Source organism: Symphalangus syndactylus, chromosome 14 (assembly GCF_028878055.3).
Source record: "Symphalangus syndactylus isolate Jambi chromosome 14, NHGRI_mSymSyn1-v2.1_pri, whole genome shotgun sequence".
NCBI lineage: Eukaryota > Metazoa > Chordata > Mammalia > Primates > Hylobatidae > Symphalangus > Symphalangus syndactylus.
This window is the reverse complement of record NC_072436.2, coordinates 105,436,010-105,452,701: the sequence shown is the minus strand read 5'-3', so window position 1 is coordinate 105,452,701 and position 16,692 is coordinate 105,436,010.

Below are 16,692 nucleotides of genomic sequence, written 5' to 3'. Positions count from 1 at the left end.
GACCACCCTGACCAACATGGTGAAACCCTGTCTTTACTAAAATTACAAAAATTAGCCAGGCATAATGGCATGTGCCTGTATTACCAGCTTCTCAGGAGGTTGGGATATGAGAATTGCTTGAAGCTGGGAAGTGGGAGGTTGCAGTGAGATGAGATCAGGCCACTGCACTCCAGCCAGGGCAACAGAGGGAGACTTTGTCTCAAACAGACAAACAACAATAACAACAAAGCCCTAAAAAAAAAAACCAGACGAGTAAACTGAGAATTTACACTTACAATGGCTTAATCGGTAAATATTCATTTTTTTCTAAGCTATATTAATTATGTATTAAATGCAAAAGAGAAAAAAACACACAAAAAAGAAATTAACTTTATTGAAAACTACTTGAAAAACATGAACAAGAGCTTTTTTCCTTCGTAGATATTTATGGCATTCGTCCTTCAGTAATAGAAGCAAGTAGAATCTGACTGCAAAACATTGGAGTTTCTTGACAAAAAAAATTATTGGAGTTTTTTTGACAAAGCAATGCTTAACATTGCATGTTTTTGGACAAAAAATCATTGGAGTTTTTTGACAAAGCAGTGTTTTATCAAAACAGACAAAAAATTATTGGAGTTTCTTGACAAAGCAATGCTTTCTACAAAATGAGATTCATTAGATTACTAGTTTGTTTTTTAATGTGTTCAGATAGTAAAATGACTGGATATCATGATGTCCTTTAAGAAATGATATGGAACATTAATTTAATAAATTTCATCCTATGAAATGGTATGTTTTATTTTTAAATCACGAAGTTTCTTTTTCTTCCTAGTTTTCTAAGAGTTTAAAATGAATAAATGTTGTTGAATTTTTGAAAGTTTTCTGTGCAGCTACTAAAATAATCATATGACTTTTCTTCTTTGGTTTGTTAATCTGGTGGAATTTATTAATAAATTTTTTTTAAGTTAAAACATCCTTTTATTTCTATAATGAACCTTCCAACTTGGTCATGGTATGACCCTTTATATATGTTGCCTAGACTTTGATTTGCAAATATTTTGTTTTACATCAATGTTCTTGAATAAAATTAACCTGTAATTTTCCTTTTCTGTACGAAATGTGTCTGTATTCCTATCAATTTAATTGGAGCAATCTCTCCACACCCTCCCCTTTTTTGTTTCCTATAATATTTTGTGTACACCAGAGTTAGGTTTCTGAAGTTATTACCTCTCACTAGTGAAGCCATCTGAACTTAACTTAGTGAAAATATTTTTGATGATTGATTAAATATCTTCAATATTATTCATTTCAATTTCTACTTGAATTCATTTTGATGTTATTCGGAATAATTAACCTTATCTGTACTTCTAGATTTATTGGCATAAAATAATTCTTAAGTTCTCTTACTGTCTTTTAAATCTGTAACATTTGTTTTTATCTTTTGTTTTAATCCTAAAGTTGTTCATTTGGGATTTATATCTTCTTTCATGATTAGGATCACTGAAAGTCAATCATTATTTTTCTTCTTTTCGAATGATTAATCATTCCTTTACGTGATTATTTGATTTATATTTTATTAATATGTACCTGTATCCTGTATCTTTTTTATTGCCTTCAATATATTTTCTTTGGGTTTATCACGTGTGTGTGTGCAATATAGAAAGTGAAAATTATAAGTAAATTTCATCATATATAGTTTTTCTTTAATAGATGTTTACTAGTTAATTTTATGCATTTTTACTTTTCCTAATATAGTCACTTAAAGAAATGTATTTTTCCTAAGATTTATTTTAACTTCATCCAAAACTTGAATTATGGTGTTTTTGTTATAATTCAGTTCAAAATTTTAATTTCTATTATGAATTCATTTTTAACTTACCTGTGTTGAAAAATACATTCCATCATTTCTTAGCATATAGTGTTTTTCCAGTTATCTCCTAAGTATAGATTTCTAGCCTAATTGAAGTATTAGGCTATGATCAAAAAGTAATCTGCATTATTACCATCCTTTGAAAACTTCTAAGACTTTGTATCCAGCATATGCTCATTTTTTGGAAACATTTTATGTGTTCCAGAATAATGTATTCTCTACTTTTATACGAAGTCTGGTTTGTTAAGATATTACTCAAAACTTTTACATAATTATCTTTTATAAAAGTCTTTATTATATTCTAATGTTCTTTTTAAAATATATATATAGTTTAATTTTTCTGTTTCAGGATCCCATTCATCATACCACATTACATCTAGTTATCATGCCTCCTTAGGTTCCTTATGGCTGTGACAACTTTCAGACTTTGTTTTTAATAATCTTGGTGAGTTTTGGTTAATACTGGTCAGGTATTTTATAGAATGCTGCTCAGTTGAGACTTGCTACATAATATTCCTAGGATTAGAATGGGTTTAGGTGCTAATGGTGTCTTTTAATGGACACAGGTCTTAATTTTAGTAAAATCCAATTTATCAAGCTTTGCTTTTATTAGTGATCCCTTACGTGTCCTCCATGAATAATTACAGTTTACTATTTGGGAATAAGGATAGTCTCCTATGCCTACTGCAAACGTTCTACTATTTACCTTTTGTAATTAGATCTGTCCATCTGGGATTGACTTTTGTGTATTGTATGAACTGAGGCCAAGGTTTGTTTCCTCCCAAATAGATACCCAGTCAATTTAACAACCTTCATTGCGGAAGACATGCTTTCACTATGGTAGAGCTTGTGTCACCTTTGTTATAAATCAGTTGGCTATAAAAGTTCTGGCTTGTTTCTGAACTCTTTATTCTGTTTTCTTGGTCTATTTGTTTGTTTGTGTTAATAAAAATTTTAATTACTGAATTCATATAATAAATCTTAATATATAGTATTATAACCCTACCAACCTGTTATTTCCTCTTTAATAGTTGTCCTTTTTCAGTATTGTCTTGGCTATGCTTGGCTCTTTACATTTGTATGAAAATTTTAGACATAACTTGAATCAACTTGGCAGTTTATATAACAAAATATGTTCTGATTTTAATTGGAATTGCATCTGTATATTGTAATCTGAATACATATGTTAGTGAAATTAATAAATGTACTATACTGAGTCTTCCAATCTATTAGTATATGCTATCCTTCTATTGATTTTTCAAACAATATTTTATAGTTTTCTGATTGTTTAAAATGTACAGAAATACAACTGAATTTATTGTATTGAATTATCCAGTGACTTTTTAAAATTTACCTACCAAATTTAACAGGTTATCCATGAACACGTCTAGATTTTTCATTTATAAAATCAATATTTGGCAAATAATTTTTAAAAGTTTTCATTCTAATGCTTAAAACTTTTTTCCCTTGCCTTATGGCATAGGTTGAGACATTCAATAGTGTTGTACAGAAGTGATCATTGTAGGCATCTTTATATCCTCCAAATTTTGACCTAAATATTCAATATTTTACCATCAAGTAGATGCTTAATGCAGTTTATTATTGATAACTTATCAGATTAATAAATTTCTTTAGCTTCTTACTTTGCTAAGAGTTATACCATGAATGAGTGATGAATTTTGAATTTTATTAAATGCCTTTTCCGAATCTGTTTTTCCTCCTTTATTCTGTGTAATGACTAACTTTAAATGATTTTTAAATTTTATCCCAAAGTATCTTTTCTGCATAATTATACTTGGTCATGATATATTAACCTTTTTAAATATTGCTAGAATTGATTTCCTAATATTGGGGATATAATTTTTCCATTTTCATATCTAATTTTTATATTGATTTAATTTTTTTTTTCTATTTTGTGGAAAAAAATGTTATTGAAATTTTGATAGGGATTGCATGGAATCTAGATCATTTAGGATAATAGAGGTATTTTTAACATTAATTATTTCAATCCACAAACATGGCATATCTTTCCATTTATTTGTACCTTCCTCAATTTCTTTCAGAAATGTTTTATACATGAAGTCCTTGCCCACGCCTATGTCCTGAATGGTATTGCCTAGGTTTTCTTGTAGGATTTTAATGGTTTTAGGTCTAACATATAAGTCTTTAATCCATCTTGAATTAATTTTTGTATAAGGTGTAAGGAAGGGATCCAGTTGCAGCTTTCTACATATGGCTAGCCAGTTTTCCCAGCACCATTTATTAAATAGGGAATCCTTTCCCCATTTCTTGTTTTTGTCAGGTTTGTCAAAGATCAGATAGTTGTAGCTATGCGGCATCATTTCTGAGGGCTCTGTTCTGTTCCATTGATCTATGTCTCTGTTGTGGTACCAGTACCATGCTGTTTTGGTTACTGTAGCCTTGTAGTATAGTTTAAAGTCAGGTAGCGTGATGCCTCCAGCTTTGTTCTTTTGGCTTAGGATTGACTTGGCGATGCGGGCTCTTTATCAAAAGCCAAAATCGACAAATGGGATCTCATTAAACTAAAGAGCTTCTGCACAGCAAAAGAAACTATCATCAGAGTGAACAGGCAACCTACACAATGGGAGAAAATTTTTGCAACCTACTCATCTGACAAAGGGCTAATATCCAGAATCTACAGTGAACTCAAACAAATTTACAAGAAAAAAACAAACAACCCCATCAAAAAGTGGGCAGAGGACATGAACAGACACTTCTCAAAAGAAGACATTTATGCAGCCAAAAAACACATGAAGAAATGCTCCTCATCACTGGCCATCAGAGAAATGCAAATCAAAACCACAGTGAGATACCATCTCACACCAGTTAGAATGGCCATCATTAAAAAATCAGGAAACAACAGGTGCTGGAGAGGATGTGGAGAAATAGGAACACTTTTACACTGTTGGTGGGACTGTAAACTAGTTCAACCATTGTGGAAGTCAGTGTGGCGATTCCTCAGGGATCTCGAACTAGAAATACCATTTGACCCAGCCATCCCATTACTGGGTATATACCCAAAGGACTATAAATCATGCTGCTATAAAGACACATGCACACGTATGTTTATTGCAGCACTATTCACAATAGCAAAGAGTTGGAACCAACCCAAATGTCCAACAACGATAGACTGGATTAAGAAAATGTGGCACATATACACCATGGAATACTATGCAGCCATAAAAAATGATGAGTTCGTGTCCTTTGTAGGGACATGGATAAAACTGGAAAACATCATTCTCAGTAAACTATCTCAAGGACAAAAAACCAAACACCGCATGTTCTCACTCATAGGTGGGACTTGAACAATGAGAACTCATGGACACAGGAAGGGGAACATCACGCTCCGGGGACTGTTGTGGGGTGGGGGGAGGGGGGAGGGACAGCATTAGGAGATACACCTAATGCTAAATGACGAGTTAATGGGTGCAGGAAATCAACATGGCACATGGATACATATGTAACAAACCTGCACATTGTGCACATGTACCCTAAAACCCTAAAGTATAATAAAAAAAAAAAAAAAAAAAAAAAGAAATGTTTTATAGTTTAATGTACAGGTATTCACCTCCTTGATTAATTTATTCCTAAGTGTTTTATTTTATTTGCAATTGCAAATGGGATATTTTTTCTTGAATCTTTTTCAGATAGTTTGTTGTCAGTATTTAGAAATGCTATGAATTTTTTTTATTATACTTTAAGATTCAGGGTACATATGCACAAGCTAAGAATTTTTGTGCATTGATTTTGTATCATTGAACTTTGCTAAATTTATTAGTTCTAACAGATTTTGGTAGATTTTTTAGGATTTTCTCTCTGTAAGATCATATCATCTGCAAACAGGCAAAAGTTAACTTTTTCCTCTCCAATTTGAAGGCCTATTATTTCTTTCTCTTGCCTGATTGTTCTAACTAGCTCTTCTAGCATAGTGTTGAATAGAAGTGGTATGAGCGGGCATCTTTGTCTTGTTTCTGATCTTAGAAAAAATGTCCTCAACCCTTCCTCGTTGAGTATGATGTTAGCTGTGAATTTGTCATACCTGGTGTTTACTTTGTTGAGGTACATTTCTTCTTTTTCTATACCTACTTTCTTGAGAGTTTTTAATAATGAAAGGATATTGAATTTTGTCAAATAATTTTCTGCATCTATTTAAATGATTTTTTTATTAATTTGGAATATGACATTTATAGATCTGCAGATGTTGTACCATTCTTGCATCATTGGGATAAAGCCCACCTGATCATGTTGAATAATATTTTTAATGTCATATTGAATTTAGCTTGTTAGTATTTTGTTGAGGATTCTTGCATCTATGTATAACTGGGATATTGGCCTGTAATATTCTTTTCTTGTAGTGTCCTTGTCTGTGTTTTGTATCAGGATAATGCTAGCCTCATAGAATGAGTGTGAAAATATTCCTTCTTTATTTTATTGGAAGAAATTGAGAAGGATTGGTATTTATTTTTCTTTAAATGTTTGGTAAATTCAGCAGTGACACCATCAGATCCTGGCCCTTTCTTTGATGGGAGAGTTCTAATTCAGTCTCCTTGTTATTGATCTGTTTGGATTTTCTATTTCTTCATGATTCAGTCTTGACAGGTTGTATGTGTCTAAGAATTTCTCCTTACTTGTTATAGGTTTGAGTTTTCTATTTCTTTATGATTTAGTCTTGACAGACTTATGTGCCTAAACATTTATCCATTTCTCCTGGGTTATTTAATTTGTTGGCATATAATTGCTCATAGTAGCTTTATATGATCCTTTATATTTCTGTGGTGCCGTCATTGTATCTCCTTTTTCATTTCTAACTTCATTTATTCGAGCCTTCTTTCCTTTTTTGTGTGTTAGTCTAGCTGAAGTTTTGTCAATTTGTTGATCCTTACAAATACAACTTAGTTTCAGTGATTTTTCTATTGCTTTTCTAGTTTCTATTTTACTTATTTCTGCTTTTTATTATTTCTTCCTTTTACTAACTTGGGGCTAATTTTGTTCTTTTTCTAGTTCCTTCAGTTATAACATTAAGTTGCTTGTTTGAGATGTTTCTTATTTTTTGATGTAGGAATTTATTGCTATAAACTTCTCTCTTGGAACTGCTTTTGCTGCAACGTGTATTGTTATGAGAGGAATTGGCTATATATTTTTTTCTTTCTTACAATATTCTTGTGATAATTTGCTAACAAGGTTATGATAGCTCTTTAAAATGATTTGTAAACATTACCTATTTTCTTTGCTGATGTAAGTTTTGTGTAAATTAGTGTGACGTCTATTTTAAATATTTTGAAAAATTCAATTAAAATATATGAATTTAGATTAATTTAACACTGGGAGATTTCTTTTTAAAATTTTTTTTGCCTCTGTTTTTTTTTTTTTTTTTTTTTTCTTTTTTTTTTTATTATACTTTAGGGTTTTAGGGTACATGTGCACAATGTGCAGTTTTGTTACATATGTATCCATGTGCCATGTTGATTTCCTGCACCCATTAACTCGTCATTTAGCATTAGGTGTATCTCCTAATGCTGTCCCTCCCCCCTCCCCCCACCCCACAACAGTCCCCGGAGTGTGATGTTCCCCTTCCTGTGTCCATGAGTTCTCATCGTTCAATTCCCACCTATGAGTGAGAACATGCGGTGTTTGGTTTTTTGTCCTTGCGATAGTTTACTGAGAATGATGTTTTCCAGTTTCATCCATGTCCCTACAAAGGACACGAACTCATCATTTTTTATGGCTGCATAGTATTCCATGGTGTATATGTGCCACATTTTCTTAATCCAGTCTATCGTTGTTGGACATTTGGGTTGGTTCCAACTCTTTGCTATTGTGAATAGTGCCGCAATAAACATACGTGTGCATGTGTCTTTATAGCAGCATGATTTATAGTCCTTTGGGTATATACCCAGTAATGGGATGGCTGGGTCAAATGGTATTTCTAGTTCGAGATCCCTGAGGAATCGCCACACTGACTTCCACAACGGTTGAACTAGTTTACAGTCCCACCAACAGTGTAAAAGTGTTCCTATTTCTCCACATCCTCTCCAGCACCTGTTGTTTCCTGATTTTTTAATGATGGCCATTCTAACTGGTGTGAGATGGTATCTCACTGTGGTTTTGATTTGCATTTGTATTGCATTTTTCTAGGAGGTTATCGGTTTCATATAGAAATTTATCAACAAATATTACTCATTATACACTCTTATTTTCAACATAGAGGATTTTTACTGATGCTCATCTTTCATAATTAATAATATTAATAAAATTAGCTAATAATGATAATTTGCACTCCCATCTCACTTTCTTTCTTTCATATCTCTCTTTTTCTCTTTCCTATCTCTTTCATGCTTTCTCTCCATCATTCTTATTACAGTCGAGATGATCATGTCAATTTTATATCTTTTCAAAGATAAGCCTAATGATTTTTTCTATTATATATTTATTTTCTTTCAACATTTTACCCTTATCTGTATTATTTTCTTCCTTCTACTTTCCTTGAATTCAATTATCTCTTTCCAACTTATAGTGGATACCTAAATATAATTAATATTTATAAACTTATTTGAATATATGAATTCTAAACTATAAACTTATCTTAAAACACAGATTTAGCCACAAGTTTGATACATTTATTTTATTTATTATTATTTAGTTTAAAATACTTTTTAACTTTCATTTTTATTTCTTTATTGACATGGATTTTATAGAATTGCATTTCTTAGTTTCCAGGAAATATCTGGGTACATAAATATTTCAAGTGCTCATAAAACATTTTCCAAAATTCAGTACACACATGTTCTACATGCCCCGAAAATTCTGTACATTCTTTCATTGTTGAAGGAAGTAATCCATTCATTTCAACCAGGCAACTATTTTGATCACAATGTTTACATTTTCTATATGCTTACAGTTGTCGTTGTTGTTTAGTTTTCTTGTTGTTTTTTTTTTTTTTTTTTTTGGTTGCCTTGTACTATCAGTTACTGGGATACAGAAAAGTTCTGTTACTTTTCACTATGATTTTGATTTGTAATATCTTGTGTGTCTGTTAATATTACTATTATATTTTATATAATATTTTATATAATATTACTATTATATATTTTGAATCTCTGTTGTCAAGTTTATACAAATGTAACAATGTTATATACTTTTATTACAATAATCCTTGTATCATTGTGAACTGCTGCTAAGTATCTCGTCATATTTCTTATCTCCTTAGCTTCTATTATTGACAAGGTAGCTTTCATGTGTGATAGATCTTTTCCCAACATTTTACTTTTAACCTTTTATGTGTCACTATATTTAAATTGTCTTTGTCAGGAATTTTGACCATATTTTTAAAAATCCATATTTTAAAAATACATACTTTAAAATTGTTCTATTTTAATCAAAACATTTGTCTACTAATACCTAATGTATTGTTTGACAATAGTTGGGTTTATATTTAGCTTTTACTGTTTTTTTTTCTATTTGTCCCACATGTTTTATGTTCTTTCTTCTCGTGATTCCATTTTTTTAAGTATTAATCAACTTTCATTTAATTAGCTTTCAGCTGTACATTTTTTACAATTATTTCAGTGGTTACAATATGTAAATTTGACTTCTTATAGTCAGAAATAAATTATTTTTTACATCTTATCTGAAAATGTGATTATCATGAAATACAATTATGCCATTAATTCTTTTTGTGTTATTTCATCACATATTTTTAACTCCATATATATTTTATGCTTCTCAATACATAAATATTATTGTTTTGTACAATCAATATGTACCCATATAATAAGTTTTACTAGACATTTCATTCCGTCATGCATTTCTTAACTTCTAACTATGATCAATCACATTTCTGTCTAATAAATCCTTTTTTTCTTAATGTTTTTTTCTTAAAGTGCAGATCCGCTGGCAGTAACCTTTTTAGTTTTTGTTTGAATGGAAATATGTTTATGTCATCTGTATTTTTAAAGGATATTTTCACCTGCAATGGAATTCTTTCGAGACAGTTATTTTCTTTTGCCTCTTTAAAAATATCATTCCATTGTATTACCACTTCTTTTGTTTCTGTTTCAAAGCCAGTTGTTGATCTCAATGCCTTTTGCCATCTCTGCATGCAAGATTTTTCTCCTTGTGTTCTGTTATCAAGCTTCACAGGAATACGCTTAGGAATGAGTTTCTTCATATTTAATGGGCTTGGAATTCATAATGTGTATTTTTTGTGTAGCTTGGTAATTTTCACAAGTCGGGAAAATTCTCAACAATTATTGTTTCAAATATTGCTTCAGCCTCTCTATGCCCTTCCCTTCAGTCTACACTGTGTCTCATAGGTCACTTATACTCTCTTCTCTAATTTCCATATACTTTTTGTCTTCCTTTCTTAAGCCCAGATTATTTTTACTCACTTAACATTCTACTAATTATTACTTAAAGTACTTATTCAGTTTTGCTTAACCTGTAGGTAATGCTGTTATTAGTTTCCATTATTACATTTTAGTTCAATAATTTCCATTTGTTTATTTTCCATTAGACAACAGTTCTGTAGTGAAATCCTTTCTGTTATTATCCATGTTCTTGGATATATTAATCAAGAATGTGTGTCTAGTCTCAGAACTACAACTGGACCATCTGTGCTTTGTTGCTTTTGCTAGTTTCATTTTTCTCATCTTGGCTTTTTCCATATTCCTATTTTTTAATATTTTATTTCCTTGAGTGCTAGATATTGCCCATGAAAAATTTAGAGCAGTTACGTAATATTTGTTTCTTTCAGGTAGAATTGATTCTATCCTTTTTTAGGCAACCTAAGCAGGAGCAGGTTAGTTTATTCAAACAGGAATGAGTTGATTTGAGGATGTGGTACAGTTTTGGGAAAGCTTTGTGAACCTCTATTTACAAGCTCCTTAGTTTAGCTCTCAGAGATCTCAACTGAGAGCCTGAGGAGGGTTTACAGAAGGCCGTACCTCTTTGCTGGTGAATAACTCCCGTTTTTGTCTCCCCTTTACCATGTCATGCTTTATAATTGTATTCATTTTCAAGTACACTTTTAGTTCATTTGTCTCTTTCCCCAAGCACCTTAGGAATTCAACAAACGCTACTAGGGCAAGAAACAAAAGCAAACACACAAGCAAACAAACAAACAAACAAACCAAAAAACAGACATTTGACTCATTTCTCGGCACCTAAATTTTCTCTCAGATTTGGCCTCTCAAATCCTGACTGCCTTGGGACTCTTTTTTTTTTTTTTTTAATTATACTTTAAGTTTTAGGGTGCATGTGCACAACGTGCAGGTTAGTTACATATGTATGCATGTGCCATGTTGGTGTGCTGCACCCATTAACTCATCATTTAACATTAGGTATATCTCCTAATGCTGTCCCTCCCCCCTCCCCCCACCCCACAACAGTCCCCGGAGTGTGATGTTCCCCTTCCTGTGTCCGTGTGTTCTCATTGTTCAATTCCTACCTATGAGTGAGAACATGTGGTGTTTGGTTTTTTCTCCTCTCCTTGCGATAGTTTGCTGAGAATGATGGTTTCCAGCTTCATCCATCCCTACAAAAGACATGAACTCATCATTTTTTATGGCTGCAAAGTATTCCATGACGTATGCATTCCAATACTGTCAGGCTTCCAAAGCTGCTTGCTTCTCTGGCTCTTGGTGGCTCCAGCTGCCTGGTTTTGCAGCCTCCCACCTAACACTAAGACTTGGTAATTCTATTATTTGGTAAACTATGACAAAATGGTGGACTCTTCTCCCAATGGCTTCCTCTTCTCTAAGATCTTGGTGTCTTGATGTTGTTTACCTGGTAGCTCTGGATGACTTGGAATAGATCTTAACATGTATTTTCCCTGGCTTTTCTCATTGTATTTAGTAGCAACTTTGGTCTGCTGTAATCTATTCATCACAGCCTTCTTCTATGACTTAATAATTTTTTAATATATTTTTTGTAGCTCTTTAAATTGTCTTTAGTCAGTGAGTTGATCCAAGCATTCTAACAGTTCTATTATCTTGATGTATTTCTAGACACACATAAATTTCTATGTGCCAGTTCCAGTGGATATGGTGGCATTACTTCTACATTTTATAGAGGTTCAGAGATTCTGTTACCACTTTTATGAAATAAGTGGCAGACTTTAGAGAATATCAGTTTTATATGATACCAAGTCTTAATAGTACAATAAGCTTACAAGCACCCATGATTACTAAAAATTTCAAGCAGTTGAGTTATACATTATAGGCTATTTCTAATTTGGTTAACTAATATTAATTTGCTATGTTTTATTCACATGATAATATATTAGCACTCATTAGAGGATAACGATAGCAGATGCCTTCATTGTAAAGTCCAAATACATAGGAAAAAATGTTAAACTAAGAAAATTCTATCAGCTTATTTTTTCAAGAAACTGGGCTTTTCTTTGATATCATTAACAGACGATATCCAACCGGTTCTTACAGCCCAGAGTAGAAATAATCTGATGACCTCTTTGGTATTACAAGAGGAATCTGCATATTCCATTTGTTTACTTGTCTGTTCAATTATTTATTTACTAAGAAACTGACATCTGGATACATTAAAGATATATTATTCATTGTTAGCAGATCTGGGACTAGAATTTTTAATATGTTTTTGAATGTAATAGTAGATACCGGAAATGGATGATTACATAGTATAAGGCATGGTCTTTGCTCTCTGGGAGCTCTCAGTTTAGTTTATGAAGTTCCAAATAAATGGTATAACCAAAAACTGTATGAGGCCTTATAAGATTTCAGAGAAAGCAGAGATAAGTTTGGACAGTATTTATCCAAGTAAGAGAATTTTAAAAATCTGCAGGAGTTAAGCATGTCAGGAGGAAGAGGCAATGAATTTCAAAAAAATCAACAAGATATCTTAACAGCTATGTTAACACTTAGTTCTGTGCCCATTGCATAGAAAGAAATCACAAAGAGGATGAGGAAAAGAAACACCTCCTGAGTTCTGTAGACTAGAAAAATTTTCTTATGATGCTTTTAAATAAACGTTGAAGCCAACTTCTACTTAAGGAGAGATACCACACTCCATGCTCTCTGCTATGAAGGGCAGAAGAAGGCAGCTGTATCAATCACCCTGTCCAGTTTTGGGTCTTTCAATGTCTGTTCCCATCTCAAATCTTAATACACAATAAAAAGAGAAATTGGTTGGGCAACAAGAGCTCTCTGCCATGAAGGGAAGAAGAAGGTAAGTATATCAATCATTCTGTCCAGTTTTGGGGTCTGTTAATGTCTGCCCCATCTCAAATCTTACAATAAGAAGGGAAATTGGTTGCGCAACAAGAGGAATGTAGGAATGAGGAGTAAAGATTTTTTTAAAAAAAATTTTGACACATTGCAGAAAACTGCATGTTATCTACAATTTTTTTTACAAGTGAAATACCTGTAATAAAATTTATTTTGCAAGAGAAGAAATAGCCTGAGGGTCTATGATACTGAGAGCAGCTTTCTTGATAGCGAGGTTCATCTTAGTCTTCAGGAAGAGCTTATAAAATGAATTGTTTTCTTCAGTGAGACACTAGGCATTTATTGTGCAACTAGACTGTGTAGAATGTTGGGAACTAGTTCTGAGACAAATGCTGAAGAAGAAACTCACATTAGAAATACACAAAGCACATTATATATGTATTTGGAGAATTTTTATTTCTTAAAATAAACAGTGGGATTTCATTTTAATAGTTTTTTGTTTGCCTTCACACTCGTCAGCAATGCTGCACTAAAACCAGAAATACAGCCAACCATTTTTGACTAAAATCAGAAGAAAACTGAGTCTTTGGTTAGAAAAAGACACACATAGAGAAGACTGTAAATCACTAGAAAGAAACAATAAAACCTGCTTATTTACATCTTTCCTGCAACAAAATACATAGATTACAAATGACTTATTCTTGGAAAGAGTGCCTCAAATCCAAATTGTAGCATATCTCACAATCAAAATAAACATGAAAATGCTGTCAAATATAACTCTATGTCCCAAACATCCCATCGTCTGCATTAAAAATGAATGAAATGAGAGAAAGGAAAAAACATCTGCAATTTAGATTTGTCATTCTTTTGTTATCTTCATATATTTTATGAAAAAGTGGCTGGCAAAGTACTGAAAACCCTTCAGGAATTCAAAGGGTGTTCATGGTTGCAATTTTTATATGTTGGAATAACCCTTATTTTGGAATAGACAGCCATTAAAGTCTGTTGTTGCAGACTTTAATGTCTGTTTTTGCCTGTTTGTCATTTTCCTTTAGGCTACAACCCCATTTTTGCTACAGCTAAAATAAAGAGCTGTTAGACGTTACATACAGGAGTGAGAGATGAAACAGGAAGAAAATTTCACGATCATTAGTCAGGGAGCACTGATCAGAGTACAACTGGAAGTTCCTTATCTTTGCCTTGAAATTTTTGTCAAAATTTACATGTTCTGGATCATTAAGAAAAGAACATTCAGTACAGCATAAAGTACAAGTCAGTGAGACCCCACTGGGTTCTACATCCTTCACAACCTTTTTTTTTCAATTCCTCTATGATTAAAAAAAGAAAATTCTCAGATATTTTATGAACTTTGCAAAATAGTGATACAACTTTTTCAAGGAGGACTTTGCTAACATACACATATCTTTAATCAAAATCCTCAAGGGAGTAAAGAACCAACTTCCTGATTCAATAGGAGGGTTAAGATACTACCTTATAAGCCAAGTTCTGCAGCTGTTGAATCAACTGTGTGACAGATGAAAGTGTGTGTGTGTGTGTGTGCGTGCGCGCGCGCACGTGTATGAGTGTAGGATGTTCTTGGGTCACCTTGCTTCTACTACTGTTGTGATGGCTACTCACAAAATGGTTTCATTCAGTCTGGCTCACCAAGAATAGATCTCTCACTTAGCAATTGTTTTCAATAAGAAAAGAAATACAAGGAAACCTGGAAGGTGCTCAGTTCAGGCATGTGAGCCATTGGAGCCTGTGCCACAACAGGCCCACAAATGATAAGCATGCACAACCAATTGCACAAAGCCAGGGGAGAGAAAACCGGGGTGACGTATGTATAAATATCATTCAGTGCTGGGTTTGAATTGAGCAACATTGCAAAGGAGCTTACACAGTTTTTTGACATACTAGAAATATATTGTCACCTACTGTTTGTAATTGAAGAATACATTTACTTGTCTTTTTTCCTGTTTATTGGTAATGAAAATTTAAGCCCTGCCAATAACTATTCTCCCAAGGACAACCAAAGGAGGATGTAAAGTGCTGTGATTAGTAACAGGATTATTTAGTTTAGATATGTTTACAGAGCTAGGTGTCCAAAATTTCACGCAAAATTAGTAAAATCTCTGAATAAAAATTTCCATCATGGGGTAACTCAATGCCCACCTCACCCCCAAATAATGATAAGCTACAAAGAGAGATATAGAATCTAGTTTCTGAAGAACATTACAGTTAATTTCTTCATTGATTTGATCCTTTTTAATCCAGTAAGAGGAGAGAGGTAATTTGACAAAGCAAAGAATGGTAATTCTTTCCTTTGTCAAATGTATATTTAATTTTTGGTATATATCTAGATATGCTGGTAACTTAGCCCTACCCTGAACTATAGAAAAGAATTTATAGTTCAGGGTAGGGCTAAGTCACCAGCATATCTAGATATATACCAGAAAATAGGCCTACAGAAAGTTGTACATTCAGCAAGAAAGTTGTGCAGTATACAACAAAAATATCAGCAGCTATTTTATGAATCAATTAAAGAAAGTAATGGATTATCAATATTCAGCTCTTACACCTAGAATCCAAATGAAATATATATACCATTGAAACAAAACAGTAATGTTGCCAGAAACCTCTTCAATTATTTCTGCTAGGTGGACATCTACTCCCAGGTGTGAGGTGCTTTTGGCTTGGAAAATGGCTACATTTGTCCAGAACAGAATTTAAGAGGAGCATCAGCTAGGATGCAAGAGCAGATGCTAACACAGCATTGGGAAGAATAACAACGTGAATATTTTGAAAGGGAGGCCCTCTGAGTTGCCTGGGCCAGTGGTTCTGAACTCAGGGAGATTTTCCCCCAGTTGACATTTGACAATGTCTGGAAACATTTTAGATTGTCCCAAACTTGGGGTGCTACTGGAATCCATTACAGTAGAGGCCAGAGATACCGCTAAACATTCTGCAATGTACAGGGTGGCCTGTCACCCAAAGAATTATCAAGCCTCACATGTGATTAGTGCTGATGTTGGGAAATCCTTGGTTAGCCTAAAGGCAGTGTTATTGCAGTGGAAAAAGAATGCTTCTAAGCATTGTCATTTTGTCTATCCGATCTAGTCAAATTGAAACTTCTTGCACGTAGGGAATTTGTCTGTATTGCTCATTGCTTTATGGCTAGCACTTAGGACAATGCCTGGCACACAGTAGCTACTCAATAAATAAGAAATGAATGAGTTGAAGATTGAGAAACCACAGCAGGGGAGGCCTTGGCAGTGTTCTAGTTGAGCTGACAGGGACCCCTGGAGTGTCAGAAATAAGTGTACTGATACTCTAAAAGTCCTAACATTGTCTACCTTGTCTGACTATCCCAGGAAACTAATACAAAGAGCTAGAGCTTAAAAAAAAAGGACAGATAATATTTTGTACTGTATATGTTTTAGGGGTACAACACAATATTTTTGCATACATATATATAATGAAATTGTTACTACAGTCAATCAAATTAACATATCCATCATCTCACATAGTTATCTTTGTGCTTGTGTGTGTGTGTGTGCATGTATGTGTGGTAAGAGCGCCTAAAATCTTTCTTAGCAAATTTCCAATATGTAACACAATATG